Here is a 24,818-nt window from a genome sequence, read left to right on the forward strand (position 1 = left end):
TGCTTTCTTCTCGTCTGCATCGTGGTTAGAAATAACATCAGGAAACTCAAGAAGAGAAGAACAAGACAAAGCCCAGACTCTTGAATGACGGCTCGGAAACCACCTGCCAGAAACGCCTGGTTGGATTCACCCGGGTAAGGAAGTTTCTGTTGACTTCAATCACTGAAGCCTGAGCACATATTTATATGGTGGCTAAAAAAGCATTACACTTGGAAGCCAGTTTAATATGCCCCACCTGGAATCTGAGACATCTCGATTTACATTCTAGGGCACATGAGAAATTGACATCAATAAATTCAATTCTGGCAACTCGGGAGTAACATAATTCCATCACAGGCCGTTCAAGTGACAGGGATGGAGAAGGATGCTCCACACTGCACACGAAAACTCGGACGGGCTGTGCTGCTGCGTGAAGACACAGTTCCAATTCTAACTCACTTGGGAGACTGTGTCACCTGGGACACCTGGGAATCTGTCTGCTGTCCAGGTGACAGACGCACTCTGACTGCCTGGCGCCCCTGGGGATGGATACTCCCAGTGAGCCATCTCTGTGCTGGACAAAGATCACCTTCTGAGACAGAGGACATTCGAGGACATCCAAGGTGCTTCAATCCCAGCTGAACTCTTTTGAACAACCACTCCTTGCTCAAGGATGTTTCCAGAAGCTTGGGCTGGAAATGAACTTCTTAAACAAGAGCAACAGAAGCACATTGTGTGAGAAAAAAGTGCACTGATTTTGCCCCAGCACAGTTAAGAACTGCCACTCACTAAAAAGTGCTGCGTATTTTGTTACTCGATTACATGCTGGGATGAGACTCTGGGAAGCCAGAGTCGCTCGCTCACTACTGGCAGAAGAATAAGATGCAATGCCATCCAGAACTGTCTGCGTTAGAGCCTCCGGGAAATGTGTGTGTGTGTGTGTGTGTGTGTGTGTGTTCCATGATTCAGAAGCACTTGGAGAAAGAGCCCTATGTGCATCTAATGAGGCCAAGCAAAATGACAGAAGGCATTTATCGTCCATAGCTAGAAAAATGAAAGTAAGGTCAGAGAGATAAATATTAGAATTATTAGAATATTAGAATCTGGCAATCAGAAACACTGAAGATATGCATGGACTAACACAAATAAATATAAATAAGCAAATTCCAGTAAATAAGTTATAAAACTATATGCCTTGTGTACACACACATATGTATAAATATGTAAACGCAGATAGCTTATGAACAAATCCATAGACTCATATGATATAAATTTAAATATGCAGAAGAAAACAGAATAAATTAATTTTCTTCTTTATCAAGAAAGTTTCCAGGGATACGACAGTCTACACAATTTAATACAAAAAAGCACATTCCTTCCATTCAACTTTTTAAAAATTACAAATAAAACCCATCACCATATGGAATCAAAAATTAAATCTACAGGAATGTATTCCCCTCTCCTTTGACCAGAATTTAAAACTGGTCAGACCTCCTTGATCATCTGTACTGTTACCTTCTTGCAATATGCGTATTTGTGCAAAAATAATACCCAGCAACATTTTACATGGTTAAATATATCTCTTATCATTTATTTGTGTTACTGATAGATGGATTGTTTCAGATTTCTTGTCACTACCTATAATTTTGAAATGTGCATTTTGTAGATGTTCACAGGTGTATAAAATTAGAACTGAGATGCCTACGGCACGCATGTTTACATTTGCCTGGATGTTGGCCGATAATTCTCCAGAGTGGCAATCCTTAATTACCACTTCATCAGCACCGCATTGCATATCTATCCCTGGTTCTTTGCTGACATCCTTGCCGTCATGTGGTACATCCAGCGACTGTTGCTGGTTACTGTTTTTTAATTTGATTTATCTGAATATGAAAAATCTTCTGAGACTGCAAATCATAACACACACTTATTGACTCTTTGGGACTTGCTGGTTCATCTCATTTGTCTGTTCCTCAATTTTCATAGGTTTTCTTATTGATTTATAGTAATTTTTATATACTGAATATTAATACCCTGTGCTTTGTGAATTGTAAGTATCTCTCCTGCTCTGTGGTTTAACTTTTAAATGTTTACGGTTCAGGCAGAGACATTTGTTTAATTAAAATCTTTAAATCCGTCTCCTCCTTTATTGCTCAAATTTTTCCCAACATAGTTTTAAAGCACTCTCCAATATCAAGGTCGTGAAACTGTGTAGCAATATATTATCTGTTAAACATTTTAAAATTTTGTTGTTCACATTTAGATTGGCAGTTGACTGGAACTGATTTGTTTTTAAAATATGGAATTGGGGTCCATACATATTTTATATGGATAAGCTACCATTTCAGAAACATGCACTGAAAAGTTTCTTTTTCTCCAGCCATAATATCAACTGTCACACATGAATCTGTCATCCGGTCAGCACATTTTTATCGCCTAGCACATGGTCAGCTCTGTCCTAAGCGCTGGTTACGTATCAGTGATCATGTGTGCCCGCGTCTCCCTTGGGGTTTGCATCCTATCCCCTTAGGGAAGCTGATTCTCCATCACTAACCCACTTATTCTGATCATGATTATGTTTACGTAGTCGTGCTGTCTTTGGAAGAAGTTTCCTCCTCTGGTTCCCCTTTTTGTAATAATTATCACCATTCCTGCATTCTAACATGCTTTCCTACATATTCACGAAATTCCTAATTCCTCCAGCAAACCTATGTCTTAGGATGGACTCTAAATTTGGAGCCCAAGAAGAGCCTTGTGGCTGTCCTCCCGGGAAAGAAACAATGTGGAAGCAGGAGACCGTGCGGGCAGGCGAGATGGCCCCTCTCAGCCAGAGAAGGGGTCCTCAGGGGCTCTCATCCTTCACCTCGTGGCAGTTGAGGCAGGCGGCAGGGCACTGGTGCTATCCATCATGATATACAGTTTGTAAAATGAATGCACGCTCTGGGACATGTAGATTCCACACATTAGGATTACTGTGGGGGGAAGAAGAAATTGGAGTCGGGCATGGGTTAAAATAAACAAACCTGAAGGGTACTCACCTGATAGTTTGCATGGTGACGCTTTATTAGTGCACAGCTCTGTCTCTGACTACTGTAAAAGATTTGTATAAATAAATAAACCCACATCAATCAATAAATACCCAGCCCATCCCTAAGTACACACTTAGCCTTTAAAAACATTGATTTGCCAAAACTAAGGAAGCCTTGGTAACAGCTGAGGTCTATAATTTAGGTGGTTTTTGTTGAGCTCTTGAAACTCACTTGTAATGAGTAAGTGTTCAGCCACTGTTCAGCTGTAGCTTTTAATTGCAAACTTTGGAACACAGTAAATTAGGGGTGAGTGAAGCCAGATTCGCTAAACCCCAGTATGTGCTGATGGGCTTTTTTTTTTTTTTTAACCTGGTTGGACTGATTTTCAGCCTCAGCTCTTACATGTATTTGCATTATAAAGAAGAATAATTTTTGTGTTCTGCTTATGCTTATGCTTAACCCCCAGCCCATTCTTTGCTAAGACTTGTTCGATAGCCAAGGCATCTCGGGGTAGTAGTTTCCCATGCCGGTTATACTGAATATCCTGCAAACGGAATAGAATTCACAGCACACAGTCCATTTTTCTTCTTTCCTGATCATCCAGATGCATTGCTACCTCACTGTCAGCCTCACCACCTCATTGGAAATAATGCAAACCAGACTCACGTCCAACTTTTGCAAAGGTAGCCCCGAGTCAGAACAGCAATCCTGCGGAAGGAGTCAGCATAAATGTCTGTCCCAGCGCAGCATGAGGTCCACGGCTGAGGAGGACAGGACCTGCATCCACAGCAACTGGAGTCAGGTGTGCTTCTCACTGCAGAAACACGGTGTGATAAACTGATCACAACTCCAGAGGGAAGGCTCGAGGTTTCAGTCTTCTCAGAAACAGAAACTTGGCCTTAGCCACAGATTAATCAGGAAGGCAAACTGAGGCCCTACATCGGTTAGGGTTTGCTAGGATAATATATCTAATTATATCTAATTAAAAAATGGAACAAGTGGGCTTACAATAGCACCTGAGGAATCAGAGCAGAAGATGATCAATGGCCATCTGCAAGGATTAAGTCAAAGTCGAAGGCCTGCAGCTCCCTGGACTGTCTCGTGCAAGTCCTCATCAGAAAATCCAAGGACTCGTGTCGGAAGGCTGACTTCTCTGCACTGGAACCATGGAGACAAACATTCAAAGGCCTGCGAAAACCAGAGCTCCTCTGCAGACTTCCTGCTTCTTTCCATCCCAGTTATAATCCTATTGGCTGATGCCACCCACATCCGGGGTGGGGCTTTCCCCTCAATTTGCTGATTTACACATCAATCATCCACAAACTCACTGGGAACTGTGCTCCACTAATTCTCTACACCTTTTTTAACCCATTCAAGTCGACTCCACCATTAATTCTCAGGGACTCTGAGCAGAACCAGGATTCATGTGGATTTTACCTGAACCCTAGGAATAGGAGGACACCTGCATCCTCACCCCATGACACCAGAAAATACATACTAAACATGATTCTGCTCAGGGCTTTGGGTGGGTAACAACATCTGCTGTATCTGACGGGAAATCGAACTCTTAAACTTGTTTCATATATGGTGATGAAATAAAAATTATCTCTACCCATATGAATCAAAAGATAGTTCACACATGAAGAAAAGAAAGTCTTCAAACTCTAGTTCCAAATTCTTGAAACTCTTTGGTTATATAGTAAAACAAGGAGCAATTCAAATCATTGTGCAAATCAGAGTCTATAAGGTCTATACACACACACACACACACACACACACACACACATATGTATATATATATATATATATATATATATATATATATAATCTCTGCTGCACATAGATAAAAAAAGACAGGGAGAAGATATATCAGACAGCAAATACCATCTAAAAAGGAAGCAAGAAGGAAACCAGGAGGACAATAACCTAGATGAGAAGCTAAATAGAAAACCAAAATGTGGCTGGAGAATGGACAATAACTGGTTCTTCAAAATAGCAAAAACTTGATCAAAAAATGTTAATATTGACAAAGAAAAAATATTGATAAAGACAACAAAGTAAATACAAGTTCCAAAAATTAGAAATAAAAAAGAAGAAATCACACTTAAAACTAAAAGATACTTTGGTCAAGTTTTTGAAAATAAATTTGAAAATTCACATTCTTAGAGAAAAGTCACAATTTGATAAAAGTGACATAACAGCAAAATATGAATAGTTTTCTATGCAACAAAAATGTATCAAAAGGTAGTAAAAGCATAACTACTTGTAGAAGTGAAAAATTTTAAAATATAATTTCCATGTAATTTCTATGAAAGATATAGAAAAATGAATTTCATCATATCCAGACAACAGAATATTATAAAGCTATAAAAATGAATGATTTAGGCTTCATACCAGAACATGCTGGACTTTGCCAAATATATCTTTGGATAGGTAAGCCAGACACAAAAGGATGTTTGTGTACTTTCACCTATAAAATTGCAGAACTGACAGGACTCACTTGCAATGGCAAAGTTGGGGTATCTGAGGGAACAAAAATGGTGTAATAATTGATACAGAATGTTAAGGAGAATCACGGGTTTCTGTCAACTTTATTTCTTAGAAAACATAGGTATTACGCCATGCACTGATACGTAACTATTCTTATCACTTGTATACTTTTATCTATTACACATTTTTCATATTTTTAGGTTTATAATCAAAGCATTCTTAGAACAGTTTTTAGGATTTGATCTTCCCTGTAGAGGGATAAATTAATACCTACTTATTTATATTATGTATCTATACACACAAACGCACATTTATATCAGAAAAAAGAAAATACAGAAAAAAAATAGAAGAGGCAATGCAGTCATTATTTTTAAAAGGGAAAAAGAATTCAATTAAAGTTCTCATACATTACTTTTAAAATGTGCTTGATTTTGGATAAAATAAAGGTTTTATATGTGCAAAACTAGATGTTAAAAAGCAACTTCCAAAAGGAAAAATAAACTAGAACAGTAAGTAGATTAGTATTTAATTAGTATTTAGAAAATTAGGCAAAACCTCTTAATTTGGAAAATTACCAAAGAAATCTAGTTATGCAAACAGTTTTTTTTCTGCAAAACTTATTAGAAACTGAGCATACTAAATCCCAAAAATGGACAAGCGTATCATAGGATAAAAGAGACGAATTCTTTGTACAGGAGGATGAAGAGGGAAAATCCATCTTGAACAAGTGTTAGGAGAAAGTACAAACTTGGCTTAGCTGAATATGGGAAGATTGATAGCTGGAGATGTGAGGCATCTCAGCCACAGAGTAAGTCTGCATCTCTCACGAACCTTCCCTCTGGGTCCGCGTCATCCCCCAACCCTCCCCACAGGTCCACAGCACCCTCTGACCTGCCCTCTGGGCCGGCACCTCTCACCAACCTTCCCATGGCTGTGCATGGAAAGCCCCGGGAGCACGGTGGGTGCCGAGGCAGGCTGGTTTCTCAGAGATCTCACTGAAGTGCGTGGTGGCTCCCAAGTTCTCTCCAAGGCAGCACAGGAAAGGCACTGAGAGATGGATCTATGGAGGCCTGTCCCGCTCAGCAGCTGAGAGGCCAGTGCAGACAGGGAGCCCAGAGAAACTGCAGTGGACATATTTACACTCCTCTCTGAGTAGCCAATAGAATAAGTATACAGAAATTGGTAAAACACAAGATTCAAAAATGCTCTGTCCCTCAGCTCAACCTAACCGGGATCTACAAAACCCCACGCCTCAAAGCTGCAGAGCATGATTATTTCCAGTTGTATGGGGGACAGTCACTGTGCTAAATCAAAATATCCTGCATCATTAGCATTTTTAAATCAATTAAAAAGAAAGCAATTATGAAGAGTATTTTCTCCAACCAAAATAGCTTAAAATTAAAAATGATCAGCATCTTCATTACTTATCTTATTGCTGAGACAAAATAGCCAATGCACGAAGTTAAAGGAAGAAAGGTTTATCTTGTAGCTTATGGAGGCTCAGTCCATAGTTGATTGGCTCCAAAGCAGGGAGCGTGGCAGAGGGGCATCACGGAGGAGAACAGTCCATGGCATAGCAGGGCAGGCAGCAGCAGCAGCCTGCCTCTCCCTTTAGGCCTTCCGGGCTATGCACCTTTCAGGTGAGGCGGCCTTGGTCCCAGCATCACACGCCCTAGATCCAGCCAGCTCTGAAAAGCCTCATCTACATACCGCCACAACAAATAACACTAAGATAATGAGAAAATCCCCCAAGCATTTCACCATTTAGTAACACCACTTTAAATAACCCATTAGTCAAAAGAAGAATTAGAAAACCACAAAGGACTCCAAACTGGGTGATAAAAAGGATGTAACATATCTGAACGAGGGGGTAGGAGCTAAAGAAACGTTCAGAGGGAATTAAGTCGTTTTCAGTGATTACAATGGAAAAGAGGAAAGGTCCTCAGTCGATTATCCTGGCTCACGTTTTAAGCTAGAAAAAGGAAATTACATGTTAAAAAGGCAAGTAGAAGAGAACAATAAAATGTTAGAAATCAACAAAATAGAAAAAGTGACAAATAAAAAACATTTCTAAGCTGGAACTTTGAAAGTAATAATAGAATTGGTTAAAATCTAACAAGTTAAAATAAAGAAAAAATATGAATTTGCAACGACAGGAATAAAAGACAGAGCATAATTATAGGTTTATAAACAGTGAGAAGACAGCAAAGAAATATTAAGAAGAATGCTGGGACAATCAGTTCCTTCACGTAAACCAAATGGACGGCAGAAAGTCAAAACTTAGCACAGTTAACACAAAAAGAGACAGTTAACACAAAAAGAGACAGAAAGACCTGTTAGATCTCAGTACTGATTAAAAACTGAATTCATAATAAATATCTTTCTGCAAAAATCCCCAGCCTACGTGATTTCATAACAATTCAATACAACTTTAATAGAAATCATGCAAAGCCTATCAATGTTTTTCAGAATAAAAGGGGAAAGGAAATATTCCTAACACATTTTATAAAAAGAAGAAAATCCTGAGGCTCATACCTGGCAAAGACAGTTTAAAAAAAAAACAGTTACAGATCAATGCTTCTCATGAATCTAGACATAAATCCTGAATTTACTATTAGTAAATCTTTCGCAGAAATATTTTAAAAAGATAATAACTCATGACCAAATGCACTTTATCTCTAGAATGCAAGGTACCTTTAACTTTTGAAAAATCAAGCTATATAATTCACCATATCAACAGAATGCAGAGGGGAAAAAATGATCATCTCAGGAGGTGCTGAAAAGTATTTGATTAAATTTACAGCCTCTTCATGAGAATAACTCAGGAAATTGGGAACACAGGAGAAATTCTTTCTGAAAAAGGACATTTACGGAGTAAAACAGAAACAAAAAACCCCTATGGCTAGCATCATGCTTAATAGAGAAGTATTGAATGTTTTTCCGCTAACAGCAGGAAGACGGTAAAAATATCTGCTCTCCTAATTCATATTTAACATTCTACCAGAAGCCCAAACCAGCAAACACAAGATGAGGGAGAGAGGGGAAGGAGAGGAAGAAAAAAAGAAAAAATGGCTTGGAAAACAAGAAAATAGCCACAGTTACTTGCTCATAATGAATGCATGTGTGTAAAACCCATGGAACCTCCTTTTAAAAACAAAAAAAGTAGTAAAAACTAAATCTGGCAAGTTTGCAGGAGACCATGTGAATATGAAATACGCAAGAGCATTTCTAATGCTAGCAGCTGAGAAATGGTAAATAAAGTTGATAGTCAAGGTGCCATCAACCGGGTCACGCAAAATGTTTAGAAAAACATAACAAAAACTGTGTAAAGCTTGTATGCTGAGGACTACAGACAGTTCACTGAGTGGCTGTTCTATGAATTTCTGAAAGGATCTTTAACTTCACATTTAATACGATACCCCTTTACCACGCAGACAAGAATTTACTGGGCTGCATTTCAGTGGCTCTTGTCACGCCCAGCACTGCTGCTTCAGAAGTCATCTCTTTTAGAGCAGTTGGGAGGAGACGGAGCAGCCAGCTTTTCACATTTCCCCACCTGTGTTCTTATCGTCTGGGCTCTTCCTTTCTCTCCGTGAATCTGAATTTCCACATGGTATCGGTCCTCGGCAGCCTGGGGCAAAGTCTTAACGCTCTGTTATGAAGACATCTGAATGCGAATTCTCTCCATTTGTTTCTCTGAAAACATTTTATGCTCTTCTTGTTTTGCAGAATAAGTTTGCTTCTTGCAGAAACTGTGTGTGTGTGTGTGTGTGTGTGTGTGTGTGGCTTTATTTCCAAGCTCTTTTAAGTTTAGTATCTTACTACGGTGAATAAAAGTCACCTGAAAAGAACGCAACAAGAAAGGAAGCTTTTGGAGGGAGGGAAAGAGGAAGAAAAGGAGGGGGGAGAGAGGAGGGAGGGAAGGAGAAAAGAGGGAAGAGCAGCTGGTGCTGGTTTCCTCTGAGCCCCACCCGCCGGCCTGTGTAAGGGGAGGAGACAGGAGCCTCCCTGCAGCCCCAGAGCTGAGGGCTGACTGCAGACCAGCTCACTGTGCAGGTCCAGGGCGCAAAGTGAGCCTTTCCAAGGACTGCCCATCTCGGTAGTTGGAGCAGGGAGCCACCCTGGCGAAGGCCACAGTGCTCCGCCTGAGATTCTTCCAGAACCCGTCGTAGTGTGTGATCCCCAGTCACCAAATGGCTTCTGGGCTGCACTCCCAATGTAGGCTCGGTTTGCTCCCCCGGGGTCCCTCCCTGGAGATTCAGCTTTTCACAAACTTCACCCTCAACTTCATACTATCCTCTGACCCCTATTAGAGGTTTTTTTTTTTTTTTTTTTTTTTTTTTTTTTTTTTTTTTTTTTTTTTTTGACAAGTCAGCTACTGTTCAAATTAAATTATCTGCACACTTTTCTCTGACTGTTTTACTAATCTGTCTCCTCCCTGACTCGAATGATGCCTGTGGATGTGGTCAGCATTGGCTGGTTCCTAAAGAACCATCCTTCTGGGTGTCAGCGGGTCACTCAGAGCCCAGGGTGTCCCGCAAGTCTCCTCCCTGTAGCTGCCTGAACCACCTGAGACTCTGGTGACCGGTCTCAGAAATCCCAGCCCACAGGTCCTGGCACCTCACCTGCCTGAGTCTGCGTATCTGCACACCCTAAGGAGCCTGCCTCAGACTTGAATTCTCCTCCGCCCGCTGCCTCTTCTCTGATACCCTGTCTCGCTCTCTCTGCATCCTTCACTCTCAGGACCACAGGTTCTATCATCTCTCTTGCTCGAAGCTTCACGCCTTCCTGGGTCTTCATCTCCCAGCATGGCTGTGCAGAAAGCGTCCCCAGACAAAAGCGGGGTGCCCCAGAGCTCAGCTCCCGTGGTGCCACACATCCCGGGAGCACAGCGCTGCCTGCCAGCTCACTCCTATCCTCCCTTCCCATGTTTAAATATTTACCCAAGAAGGATGAGCTGGCACCAATTACACCATCATGGTAAACACAGAAATCTATAAAATTTGTTTCCAGGGTTTTCAAACATCCAGAAATTGTGAGAGAATGTTGTTAGCATTTAACACTTTAAAAAATGTTCCTTCATGTTTTTTAACTAAGACATTTTGTGGACTTTTCTGATGGTTTGCTGACAGTGCTTTTCAGTGTGCTCCTCTATTTCCACATTAAATTACCTTTTACCCCCGAGCCAGAGGGCTGATTAGATGAATACTAAATATTTTTGTCAAGCATGCTTCATGTATACACAGCTTTCATACGGCATCCTATCAAGACACAAGTGTCATGACAGCCCAGGGTGCATGATCCTGGCTTTACTATTTGGTTAATGTGGCTACCACTATCTGCCCATTAAATGTTTTCTCTCTTATAATTGATAAACCATAATATTTGTCACTGCATTTGAGAATATTTCTCTTTTCCCCAAAATAGTTTACCTAATGGTTTTTGCATTCACTGCTAACACTTTTGAGTAAGGTTTTATATTAAGAGTTGTAATTTGGAGATTTTCTAATTCTACATGGGTTTACTTTCCTCATTAACAAATTTTTAAAGCATGAGTAAGACTTGGGGAAATTTACAGTTTAAACATCAGCCTCTATAAGCGCTTTGCTCTCCACGAGGCGTCCTACATAAAAGCAGTGTGTCCGGGCCAGGCTGGCCGTGTTTTCCTCTCAAAGGAAAAATGGCAGCTCCGGGCTTCCTCACTCGGGGCTCCCCCAGGAGGCTCTGCAGTTCTCAGGCAGCTGCTTCTGCAAACGCCCTTCCCGGTAATTCCATTAAAAATGGTTAATTTCCCAGTGGGGACATGAGATTTCCGGAAGGCGGTAGCCACTAGGTGTGCGTATTCCCACCAGATTAAAAGCTTGCCAACCACCTTCGACGAAAACAGATTCCATACCCAAAGGCACCTTCTCTCTTTGGGCCAATTATCCTCTTTCTAACAGAGAAGAAATAATTCTTGACAAGTGCTCGTGGACATAACTACAGCAAATTCTACCCCATTTATTTCTGTCTTATTTGCTTGCAGTGGTCAGCATTCTCTCTAGCAGAAATTCAAGAGAAGGGCATCGTGCCCTGATGAAAAATAAAATAAAAAATAAAATAAAAATAAAATTCATGTCAAGGGGTCAGCTCTTCTGAGGATCATTCAGTGTGCTGAAGCTTGGATGGTTCAACCCAAGGAGCATCACCCCCTGGAATCATTTTTTTTTTTTTCCAGTGGAAAGCCACACTGTGGCCAGGGACCGCCTGATCCCGGGGACCACCTGAGCCCAGGCACCCGAGCCTTCTCACAAGCCCACTGGAAACTCCTGAGCCACGCTGTCCCCTCCACTTTGTTTCGGAACACAGCTCCACCCCTTCCCAGCCATGACACTCAAACAAGTGTCCTGGGGTCACAACAACTCAGGAAAACCCCACTAGGAGAGCCAGAGCTGCACACCTCAGATCCCCTAACAACCGGTGCAGTGTGATTATAAACGGACCTTTTCTTCTGTGGGGATAGATCTTGCCGTGAGAGGGGGGGATGGTTGGAGGATTTGTTGTCAGTGACAACCTAGAGCAGCCCCTGCTATGTGGCAGTGCTAATGGCTGGCCTCCTTCTTTTCCTCTGAAACCAAGCACCAGGACTGTTAGCCCCACCAGAAGGCTGCTCTGAGTCCTCAGACTTTCGGGCTTCACAGGGCACCAGGAGGCCACAAGGGCCCTGCGGGTGCAGGCATGGCGAGCACAGTAGGGGTGACACCAGTGCTGTCATGCGAAGGGCAGAGTCTAGGCATCTCCTTTGCAAGATGTGCGGAGACCACGCACTCCTGGGAAGCAGGAGGCATCCTCAAGTCCACCTAGGGTCTCCCTGACCACACAGCACGGAATTTACACGTGAGCCTTCAATGAACAAAGCTTTCTTGGAATCGATATGGCTGGACTCCAAGTAAGCCAACTATTTAAATAAACAAAAGAACATGTACTCACTGGCCTCTGCTGTTTTTCTCCTAATTGCAAGCCAATTTGGCTGACTCAGAACCAATTTATGTGCAGAAACCAAACAATTAGAAAGCCTCATTGCTAAAACCTGGGCATCCTTTTATAAAAAGTGTACACTGTGATATACAGGGATTGAGTACACACAAAGCTGGACGTGAGTGCGTAAGTCTTGGGAGACAAAAGAAGGTTCCAGAGGTTAAGTCCTGGGCTGTCCTTACTGGGTGCTTTTGGGGGGGGGGGGGCAGGAGGTTTCAGCAGAAATATGCCCAGCCTCCAGCCCTAGCAGACAAATCAGTAATGACAAAGCAAAGACAGTTATCCACCAAAACGGCCCCCAGATGCCCATTCCCTGGCCTCAGTTCCCATTTTTCTCCATTCCAGACTTCTGCAGAAAATCCAAAATTCCCTCATCTGCGTGACGGCCACAGCCTGCAGGTCATATCATGATCATCAAAGCAGTGAGAGTATACGCTCCCCCCCACTCCCAAGGAGCTGGCATGGTCTCGGCTGTGCTGAGCGCTTTCCGTGCATTATCACCCCGCTTAGTTCTCACCACAAGCTTTTGACATAGGAGCTATTAGTATCTCTACTGTACAGATTAAGACATTGAGTTCCAGGTTCACAGCGCTCATAACTAAGAGACAAGACAAGGTGTGTCTAACATCCAAGCACACGGTTGCTTTTTATCTCTGCCATATTTCTGTTGCTCCTGTGAAATCTCTAGCTTAACCTTTCCACGTCCGACTCGTCTCTCTCTCCAGCTGCCCCAGTGAAGCCCTGATGTGAGCCCCACGGAGACCTCGGGCTTGTTTCTCTTTCTGGCTCATCAGCCTCTGCTCAGCCTCACTTCCCTCCCGTGCACCGAGCGGCTCGAGTCAATCATCTTAACTACATGTTTACCAGCTCCCTCAACTCCCCCGACCCCCTAATCCTTCTCTGCAGGGCTCTGATGATGTCCAAGGCAGGATTAATACCACCACCTGCTCTTCCCTTGTTGCGCTGGGATGAGGAGGATGCTGCCCCAAATCCACTACCCGTGTTGGAAATCAGCCTTGGTGAACGCTTTGGTCTCAAGCTAAACTCTGTCCTGCTTGGCTGTTTCTCCTTCCCGCGCCACAGCGAAGACCCTCAGTCTTGTTCTGTGTTCAGGTCCCCCACCAGGCCCCTGCCTCCATTCTCTCAGCTAATGAGCCAGAGGTCTCTGTCGTTGGGAAACTTGAGATCAGGATGCATGAACCCTTCCAAACGCACTCTGAAAACCTGTGCCTTCCCTCGTCCTGTCTCTACTCATGGAAAGTTTTTGGCAGATGAAAGAGAGAATATAAAGTAAAAGTAGTCTTTATTCCAAGGACATGGAGAGGAGTCCATGACCCCCAGCGGCCTGGGGCATGGGGTATAGATATAACCTCTGACCAGGGGTGGCACTTAGGGCGGGCAGTGATGAGGCGCCAGGAGCTGATTGAAGTTTTCTTCATGCACAGACAGGAAGGGGAGTTGCACTCAAGGCTGGGGAAGAAGCAGGAAGTGGTAGGCGCTCCCGCTGTGGCCTTCCGCCACGTTAGACCACCGCCATAGCCGTACAGTAATTTATTCTAGGGCAACACCTTTCACACATCACCCAGTTTTCAAATTCCTGGTCTTCAGCAGGACCGTGCTTAGTGCTGTGCAGTATCCCCCGTGTCTTGGGGTTCCCCATCCATCATTCCAGCCTCTCCTGAATCCACTGTCTCTGCAGATCCTCCCAAAGACCAAGTCCACAGTTTTTTCCTGAGTCTTCCCATGCAGACATTTGGAGTTTCTAATGGTGCTTCTCATCCCTTCTTCTGAAACTTCCTCCTCCCCTATTTCTTGAGGACATGCTCTTTTAATCACTGGGCGAATACTCAGGACATTCTTTGAGCATCTTCTTATTCTACGTACTCTTTTCTATCTACTAAATTTATCCATAGGTTTTATTCACAGCCATGAATGCAAATATTTCTGCATTAGTCTTTTGTGAGTTGCTCTGACAAAATACCTTTATAAAGAAAAGGGGTTTATTAAGCTCATCGTTTTGGAGGCTGAATGTAGGGGACAAAAGCACATTCGGTGTGTGACATTCCTTGCCCTTAGGGCTCTAAAAATTCTAGAGTGGGGCATGAAATAAATAAGCATCCACTAAGTGAAAAATCGCAAGAAGACATCAGAAAATGATGGTTAATCAAGAACTGAAGGGTGAGAGGGGAGGAGAAGATAAGTGAGCTTGCTCTGAGTCTGTAGGTGAACACACTGAGCAGAAGCATCCCAGGGCCTAGTTGGCACCAAAAGCCCAGTGTGGTGGAAGCAGAAATGGTAACAAAATTGTGGTGAAGCCTGGGGGTCAGAGGGCACACAGGCTGTGCAGGGCCCACACCATGCCAAGGAGTCACAGGTGCCCTGAGAGCACTGGCAGGGTGCTCCAGGAGAAGGCTACAGATGCAAAGCTTGAGGACAGAGGGCCAGTACAGTTGGAAGGAGCAAATTCGAATTTTGAAGAGTTCTCCAGTCACCCAGGGGCAATCAGGTTATAACAGAGGGCAGAAGAGGGGCTCTGCTCAGGCAGCTCCATGCCCTCTGAGCAGGAGAGGATCCCCGGTGTTTTGGTCAGAGGGAGGGAAGTGGATCTGGAGCCCAGTGGACAGGGTGGTGAGCTATCTCGGAAGTAAGATCCTCCCTTGGAAGCTAAGAACAGGGCATGGGTTCTCAGAGCCCGGAACACTGCTGAGAGCCCAAGACAGAGATGCTTCTGCACCACGGAGCTCCTGGGTGTGGGGTTCTGGGGACCAAAACTCCTGGAACAGCCCAGGAGTAAATGGAAGACATGCTTAGGGGAAAAATGAGCATTACTGAAACAATGGGAAACAAGCAGTTCCTTTTTAAAAGTTCAGGCCGGAAGCAGAGGGGCGGAGCGATAACTAGAGGGGATGTGGGGAGAATTTGACTTGAGATTCATGGACAGGGCTTCAACACAATTAAAAGCTAACAGAAGATTCTAGTTAGGAGGAGGAGCCCATGCACAAGAGAAAGACAGTATCAGTAACATGAGCCTGTGTGCTGGGGAAAGCAGAAATAGATGGAGCCCAGTGTTGAGGAAGAGGTGGGGCCTCCGGCCCAGGAGAAAGCCTTCTTCACAGTGACGGAAGAGAAGGGGAGAGGCTGGAACAGACCCAGGTGTTCATAGAGCAGGTTTTGCAGGATGAGCATAGTTTACCTCAGTTGCTTCCTTTTTTTCTGTAGATATGGAGTAAGATACATATAGCAAGCCCTCTTGCTTCCCAGAGATGGTGTAGATGTTGTTTTCCTTATTTTTTCCTCTAAAAACCTTGGATATTATACAAAACAAATAGAAAAAGACTCTGGGCCATGGAGAGGGGAACACATTGGCTGAGGCCTCGGGATAAAAGGAAACCACAGCCTGAGTGCCTGTGTTTTCTTCTTGTTTTGCATGCCCAGACTTGGAGATGAGGAAGCAGGCAACGGAGAACACACTGGGCACAGAAAAACAGTCAGCAAAGTCCTGTGCGAACTACCAGACAGATCGTAAACGGGCAGCCTAGCAAGACAGAAAACTCTAGATAATAACTGTTCTGCTACAGCAATACATTGCAGAAGGAATGGTGACACACCTCCTGCCAACCGGGTCAGGTTGTAAGGAAATGCTGTCTCCCTCTGGAGGTGCCAGTAGTCAGGAGCCGGACAGGAAGGCTCCCACGCCACTCATGCGGTGTCACAGGATGGCTGGTGGAACTCAAGACAGCAAGAACCAGCCAGTGATAAGGAGGTGTGGGGTCAGTGGGGGTCAGTGGGAACCTCGAACTTGTGCAACCATGCAGAAGTGACACGGGGTCTCCCAGTCCCGAGCACCAAAGGAAGCCAGGTTGTGAGTCTGGACTTCTACTCACAGGTCACAGTAACCAGAAGACACCCATCCCTTCTTGATCAGAGCCTCAGTCAGTGAGAGGAAACCAGTTCCAACAGGAAGCTTAAATAATTTCCAGCGTCTCATGGACTAACCAGCCACCACCTCCTTATCTAACTTGAAAATCACTCTTCCTACTAAGAACCAGGAAGGTCTCTAGCTATGTGGAATAAATGATCCACAGAGGACAGCAATGAGGTGACACAGGTGTTAGAACTACCTGTCCAAGAGCCCAGAATAGTTGTCATTTAAAAAAAATTCAGCGGACAGTGAGGAATACGCATAAACAAAGGAGAAAATTAGAAGGCAAATCCCACGCCCCCAGAGACAGTCTCAGCAAGAAAATAGGGGACACAAAGCACAACTACATGGAAATCTTGCAAATGAAAAATGTAAGAACAAAGATAAAAATACACAACAAGAGAATGAATGGACTCTGTTGCACATTGGAGAGGACCGAGGACAGAAGTAATGATGTTAAAGAAAAAAAAAAACCAAATTAACCCAAGAAAAGAAATCTGACTTAAAACATGAACGCAGCCTCAGGCATACATACAAAAAAGTCAGGCCTTTGCATTAGCAGAGGCTCAGAGGAGAACAGAGAGGATGAAATTGAAAAAGTCGTCAAGAAATGATGGCTGAAAACTTTCAAAGTTTTATAAGGCATATAAATCTATAGATTTAAGAAACAGTGGAACCCAAACAAATAAACTTGACCAAATCCACAGGAAGACACACATCCTAGCTTGGTCTGAAAATTAAACACAGTAGAAGACTATCTCAAAAGCACTGAGAAACAGCATCTTGCCTATCAGGAAAAGAATAGTTAAATAACAGAAAAAAAAATCCTGAGAAACCATGAAGGCTAAAAGGAAGTCAAGCCCTCTGTTGGAGTCAGGGTTGTAGAGAACAATTAGAATCAGGCCATGGAGTTTATAGTATTATTTTTATAATGGTCACCCAGAGTTAACACAAGAAAATGCAGGAAATCTGTCCACAACACTAATGGCATAGAATATTTAGCCAAGGGCCTGAATCCCACAGCAATGTCCCACATGAGTCCAGATGAGGACCCAGAGCTCATGACAAGCCCTCCCATGAGTCCAACTGGAGGTCCAGAGCCCACAAGAAGGACTCATGCCAGTCTCTTTTACAGATCCATGCTAGGAAAGCCCAAAGGTCAGCAGTGGAAGCCAGAAAGTCTATGCCAGCAGGATGAAGGAGCTGTGCTAGTGGGATGAGGCTTCTACGCTGGAGCCGAGAAGTCACACTCACAACAAAGACCAGGGCTGTCCTGAAAGGCACCACAGCCATCCTCAGCAACACGGAGGCCCCGAGCTCCTCCGATGATAAGCACAGTTGAGTACATGCCAGGAAGCAGCGTGATGAGTTCATTCTGGAGACCAAGCAGCACAGGTCTTCCCCTCCGGAGCCAGGAAGCAATGCTCGATGTGAGGACCAGAGCTCCTCCAGGAGAACCAACAGCTCAGACAGCAACTCGTAGGAGAACCCACAGTGCCTCCTTAACGCCTCAACCCTCCACACCTCCCTTCTTCTCCACCTATTTATGCTGGCAACCCTCCTCAGGTGGAGCATCTACGTTCAGCCCCATGGTGATTTAATTCTGCTGGAGTTAAGCTGACCACCAGTTTTTAATCTATAACACCATCTCTAGCACTGAAAGCAAAGAAGCCCTACCCCGGAACTCTACATGCACTGAAAATATACTTCAGCAAACGAGGAGAGGTCAACACAGCCACAGATAAAAGAAAAGTTATCACCCAGAAGATTTTATCACCAGAAGATTTTCCCTACAAGAAAAAGCTTCCTCTAAACTGAAATAAAATGGTAAAATGAAGAATTTTGGATCATCAGGAAAAAAGAAAACACAGTAAGCAAAGATGTGAGTAAATACAATAGACTTTCTTCTTCCTTGTAAGTTTATTAAATTATGGTTCATAGTTGGAACGAAAAACAAACGGTCTGATGAGTTTTTGAGTGTATGTGCTGAAAACAGTTAAAGCAATTCTGCTTCAGAAAGGAAGGCTGCAGAGGGAGCTAAGCTTATGATTTCTCTTCAACTGGGAAAGAAAATCCCCCGTGGACAGGGATGCTGTGTGTGTGCCAAACGTTGTACCAGAGGGACCACTGGGAAAATGATACAGACAGATGTCATCAAAGCGTTTCACTGAAATGAAAAGGAAATTTGGAACAAAGGTTCATATCACCTACAGGAAAGTGGAGGAGGAGGGGAAGGAAATAAAGAAAGCAAACATGGCAGCTGACACGCTGGCCAACTGAGGACTGTAAGAAAGGATGGTTTGATTTTACAGAGGGGTGAGGAATGGTCCCAGCACATGCGGTTTATTTAAAAATTAAAAATACTGATATAGGAGCAGGTCAGTGATAAAGGGATATGAAAGATACACCAGGCAAACATTAATCAAAGGAAATCAGGAATGTTTATGCTAATATTAGAAAGAGCGTTTTGGAGCAAAAAAAATTTGCTACTGGATGTAAAGAGAGTCATCATGTAATTTACAAAGTTCAATCCAGTAAGAGAACAAGTTAAACCTGTGTGTGTGCACACACACAAAAGGAAAAAAAAATAGAGCTTCAAAATGAGTGGAATAAGGACTCATAGAACGAGAAGGGGAATGCATAAACTCAGCTCCATTTGAAGACTCCAGAACCCTCCAAACAACTCAAATAGCAACGATCAAGAGCTCATCAGGGACACAGCGGAACTGGGCACCATGGTCCATCAGCGGCATCTGACACGCCGGCCATTGGTCAGCTCCTGGCCGTAGAGTGTCCTCGGCAAGTTCAAAAGCCTGTGAATCATATTAGAATATATGCCTCCTGCCCAACCAACATAAAACTAGAAACTGCTGGCCAAAATTCATCAGGAAAAATCTGCACACACTCAGAAGCTAAGCAACAAACTTCAGAATAATTCATAAGATAAGAGAAAATAACTATAGAAATTTTGGAAGAAACATTGAAGTGGAAAATCAGGCTTTTGGAGACATACCTAAAATGTGTTAAGATAAAAATTATAACACAGTAAAAAAAATTCAAATATTTTCCCAAATTACAAATTCCATTGTTTCAAAAATATTTCAACATACATGCTAATTTATTTCATTTATACTATTAGTTTCTCTTAGTTAACCAATAAAAGAGATTTGGAGTCGGTATCTTATTTTTTGTAGGAATCTCTTTTGGTTTATGTCTTGTACTCAGAGTAACTATTTTGAAGATAACAAAATAATGTAATAATGATTGTTATTCTCTGTTTGACCATGAAATTTTATTTTCATAAAAATTATAATACCAAAGCATACATTAGAAAAAAAGAAAATATAATAACAACATACCCCACCTCAAAATGCAGGGGGAAAAATAAAATCAAGTCTAAAGCAAGCAACAGATAGACTAAAACCAAGGTGAGAATGGAAATCAATATAACTGGATACAGAAGAGCCCGAGGACATCAGCGAAACAAAGATCTGGTCACTTTAGACATCAGTAAAATTGGCAAACCTCTAACAATACTGAGAAAAAAAAAAAAACTCCCAGAAAACATAAGGATTGCAGATACCAAGAACGAAGCAAACTACGTCACCACAGACATGAAAAACACAGTAAAGGAAGTAATACCCACAGCTCGAGGGTGGCGTATGTGACACTACGTGAAATGCGCTGATTCCTCAAATAGAGACAAATTACCACAAACCTCCCACTATGAAACAGATCGATTTAATATCTTTATAACTTTTTCACAGTACTAGGGACTGGACCCAGGGCCTTCACCTGGAGCTACATTCTAGTCTTTTTATTATTTGATTTTGAGGTGGAGTTCTCACTAAGCCACTAAGGTATCCAATCTGGGCTCAGATTTGCAGTCTTTCTGCCTCAGCTTTTCGGAGTGCTGGCCTTACAGGAGTGACCCATGCCTCCCGGCCCCATATAGCTATTAACAAAATTAAGTTCATTATCTAACTGCATCCCGAGATTTAAGCTCACAAACTTTATCTGATGTAATCTATCAAATATTTAAGACACATTAATACCAAGTCTACATGGTCTCTTCCAGAAAAGAGGAGAGAATGTACCTTAATTCATTTTAGGTAGTTATTACTATCTGCTACCCAAACAAGAAAAATAGAACTAACTACAGACCTCTAACATTCAAAAAGATTTCTCAGAAATCCTTCACAGTGTATTAGTGTATTAGTCAAGTATAGTCAAGATTCTCACAGAATTAGTCAAGATTCTCACAGAAACAGATGAATAAAATGGGATGAAACAGAAGAGAAGGAAAGGGAGGGGAGGGGAAGAGAAGAGAAGGGTGAGACAGATGGCTGATGATAGATAAATAGATAACTGATAGGTGGGTGTATGGATAGGTAGATGTAGAGTCACTAGTAACGGGCTGAGAAGCTCACAGGGCTGCAGTGTCCCATGGCGGCCACACAGCAAACCGCGGTGCCCGAGAAGGTAGCAGCGCAGAGCCTCTCAGAAGCCTCCGAACCTGGAGAGCTAAGCGTGCAGCACCAGTTAAGACAGAAAGCCTGAGAGCCACTGAAAGGCTGCTGCTCGCTCGGACCCCAGAGCCCAAGGTGAAGAATGCCCACTCTCAGCAACCCCCAGGAGCCGGGAGCATGGCCAGCCGCCTAGAAAACCCCAGCCCCCTACAAAATAACTGCTTAGATACAGCGTAAGAGCTTGGTGGGATTAAAGGATACGTAATCAACATGCGAGTCAGTTGGTTTGTACGCTTTACAAATAAACACATGGATACCAAATTTTAAAATATTTCCTTACTGTAAGAAATGAGATACTTCAGCATATTAAAAGGTCTAAAACATTCATGAAAGAAATCGAGTAACACCTAAAGGAATGGAGAGACATACTAAGGCAAAAATGTGCATTCTACCCAAATTAAGATCCGGGTTTAAGACACAAGAATTTTGTTGATATAGATTAAATATAAATATTAAATATTGTCAATATAAATTATTATAAAATTTATGCGGAAAGGCAAAGCACTACAACGGCTGAAACAATTTGAAAGTTCAAGAAATGGTTCTGTGTGATTTCAAGGCTTACCGTAGCGGTACCGGGAAGGGCTGCCCGCATGAATGGAGGACAGGGAATCAGGAAACGGACTGTAGTGAGCCCTGCTCACTATAGAAAAGTACAAAGGCATGGCAGCCTTTTAAGGAAATGGTGTGGCACCAATGCACATCCTTAGAGGAAAGATTAAAACCTGATCCGTACTTTTTATATGACAAGTAACTCAAAAATGGCCGGCAAACAACAATGTCAAACTATACAACTTCTAGAGAATTCTAAAGCATTGAAAAAGTAGGAGGCTTTGAGACCCAAAGCAGGCAAAGCATTCTGAATGTGACCCGGAAGCACTGTCTATAAACAGAAGTGTGGATAATAGGAGTTCATCAAAATTTAGACATACAAACTCTGCAAAGAGGATGAGGCTTACAGACATTCCTGCAAACCTCCTAGCTGACAAATGATTGCACGTAAAATATGGAAAGAATTGTCAAAGCCGAGCCGTAAAGTAATCCAAGTACAGAAAACAGGCAAGAGACATTTCACCAAAGAAAAGACGCAGATGGCAAACAAGCCCATGAAGAAATATTTAATATCAATGAATGCAAATAAATGAGACTGAGAGACCAGCTACAGATGGTTATCAAAACAGTTAAAATTTTTACAGTGATAACACCAGATGTTAGCGAGGATGTGGAGGAACTGAACCCGCCTTACACCGCTGGTGGGGAGTTAACATGGTCCAACCACGCTGGAAAACAGTTGGCATTTCAGAATGATGAAAACAGAACAAATCAGAGACTGCCAGAGACGGAGTGCAGAGGGAGTGGGGGTGGCCACAAAGGGTCGCCCCAAGACTCTCACGGGGTAAAGAGCACTCCATCTGGCTTGCACCAATGGCCATGTCCTGGGTTGGTCCTGCACCAGCATTTTGTAGAAGATTGTCACTGGAAGAAAACAAAACAACTTAAACAGGGAATCTCTTGCATCTCACAGCTCCAAGAGAATTAACAATTTTCTCAAAACACGCAGCATTTCATTTAAAAAACCAGTACTGAGTGCGGGAGAGGAAGCATGGTTATACATTTTACAAGTGTGAGTAGATTCCGGGGGACGTAAAGACGGAATGGGCCCCACAGACCCACTAGGATCTCCAGGCTTCTTGGAGATTAGTAATCATAACTTTTAAAAGACAGCAACCGCTCTGCTTTGGAGCTTTCATTTCTGTGCTCCAGGGTCCAGGTCTAGGAACCAGGAAGGTGGTGCTGGGTGTGCTCAGAGCCAGGGGTGCAAAACAGGTACAGGAACAATCAGCCCAGCACAGCGCTCGCCAATCTGTCTTTGAGCTTTTCATGCCCCTGCTGCTGCAGAGCTCAGTGTTCGGTTTCCTGTCCTCTCACAGCCCCGAGACCTTCCTGGGCGCCTCCCAAGTCAGCCTCCCTGTTTAACCAGCCATCGCTCAAATTCCCAGGCTCAGGGAAAACAGTGCTCCTGTCACCATGCTTGCATAACTTCCTCCTTCCCTTCCCTTCCTTCAATCCTTCTTTCCTGCTTTGTTTGTTGATCTTGTGCTGGAGATTGAACCAAGGGCCCCACCGCCAAGCTACAGCCTCTCACAGCTACCCTGAAAGTCTCTCTAACCATCAGAGTTGGGTGGAGAACCAGCCACAGGAAATGTGTGCATACATGTCAGATGCTTACTGTTTACTCATCTCAAGGACCTGGCTCACACGGTCATGGAGGCTTTGGTGTTTGCCCTCTGCACATTACGGGAGGCTGGAGACCTGCAGAGATGGTGTTGTAGCTCAAATCCAAAGTCAATCTAAAGACAGCGGTCCCTCTTCCAAAGACCTCTTCAGGTTCCTTCTCATGAGGTCGTCTCCTGATTGGACGAAGCCAGTCCAGGCTATAGATATAAATCTTCTCTCCTCCAATTCTATTGGTTTGAAACAGAGATGTCTAGACCTCCATGTGATGGGTCCAGGCCAAATATCTGAGAGCAGTGACTCCAGCCAACGTGACACATGGAGTTAAGCTTTGCATGCTTCGTAGCTAGAGCACCTGCATGATAGCCATCCTCACTTAAGGCTCCAGGGAACGGAACACAACAGTGACCCCACAGCACCCCTGAACAGACAGCATAACTGGGGGCTGCCCCTGACCAATCGGGACGTCAGCACACCCCTATTCTGGTGTCACCACAGCGAGTTTCTACGCAGCTCTGCATCCCAGGAAGAAGCAGGTGCCCTGATTTATGCCTGTGATCTGTCCTCAGTGTCCCAGGCCCTTCCAGGTAATCTGCCCACCTGAGATCTCCCAGCCTCATCCAACACAAGACGGACTGGTTCTCTGTGAGGCTCTGGGGCACTCTGAAATGCCCTCAGAGAAGCAGCTCCCAAAAACAGGGAGGGAAGACAGTCAGCCTCTGTGCATGTGCACACAGACCTGTCCCCAGGCTTACGGAAATCGTCATGGAGCAGACTGCACTCCAGCCACTCTTCTGCCTGGCATGAGATTCACACTGTCCCTGTGCCTGCCGTGGCTTTGCTGCTGGGCCTGCTCGGTGGCAGGGTCCCAGGTGCTGTCCCCAGCTGCACCCTGCTCCCCGGCAGAGTTCCTGTGTATCCCTGAAACCCCAGGACACCATCAGTTGTGGTTCTGACCCTTGGTTCTGTTCTGATCAAACTGCCTCTTCCTCAGAGCTCAGGAGCCCTGGAACCTTCGACTGTAAACCTGCTCAGGCCTGCAAACCCTCTGGGATGAGACTCGGCCCACTAGGGGAAAAAAGAGGAAAGAAGACTTAAATTTATGTATGTAAACATAAGATAGCCAAGATGACTATGCTCCTAATTCTATTAGTTCTTGGAAAAGGACTGTTAATCCTCCCGTGATTAGATCAATTTTGCATGTCTGTATCTGGTCATCTAAGCAACCCTTTTAGAGGTAACAATATGCAATATTACAACCATCATCCAATTCCTCTCACTTCGTTTTGAAAACCCATTCATTGTTTTGGGTTTGTTGTTTGTTGTTGTTTATTGTTTGTCTTTTGATTTTTGGGTTTTTTTTTCCTGTGTCTTCTTTCCTCTTAAATAAATGAATAAATAAATTCAGTCAACTGTCTCCATAATCAACCCCCAAACCCAGGCACAGTCTTGCCCCCTTCTGTCAGACACTGGTCTCACACTGAGAATTCCAGGCTCCCTGTCACTGTGTTCTCAGCCACTAGGGAGACACGGAAGGTGACCTTTTGCTTTCCAGCATTCAGAGCTTGTGCACTGAACACCCATATCTCTCCTGTACGCCCCAGATGTGCCTGGTTC

General features: G+C 43.5%; 1 long non-coding RNA gene across 2 annotated transcripts; it reads right to left on the minus strand.

Moving 5' to 3' along the window:
- Window positions 1-2,157: 2,157 nt before the first annotated feature.
- Window positions 2,158-4,205, minus strand: LOC134472304 (uncharacterized). Of its 2 annotated transcripts, none has more exons than XR_010042145.1 (3): window positions 4,017-4,205; window positions 3,675-3,822; window positions 2,158-2,951 (listed from the first exon to the last, which is right to left on the minus strand). It is a non-coding gene; the product is annotated as an uncharacterized LOC134472304 (long non-coding RNA). The 2 variants fall into 2 exon arrangements; XR_010042146.1 differs by having other exon boundaries at window positions 2,948-3,069.
- Window positions 4,206-24,818: the final 20,613 nt, after the last annotated feature.

The sequence above is a fragment of the Cavia porcellus genome, unplaced genomic scaffold (genome assembly GCF_034190915.1).
Source record: "Cavia porcellus strain 051 isolate PalLab524CR breed Dunkin Hartley unplaced genomic scaffold, mCavPor4.1 scaffold_23, whole genome shotgun sequence".
NCBI lineage: Eukaryota > Metazoa > Chordata > Mammalia > Rodentia > Caviidae > Cavia > Cavia porcellus.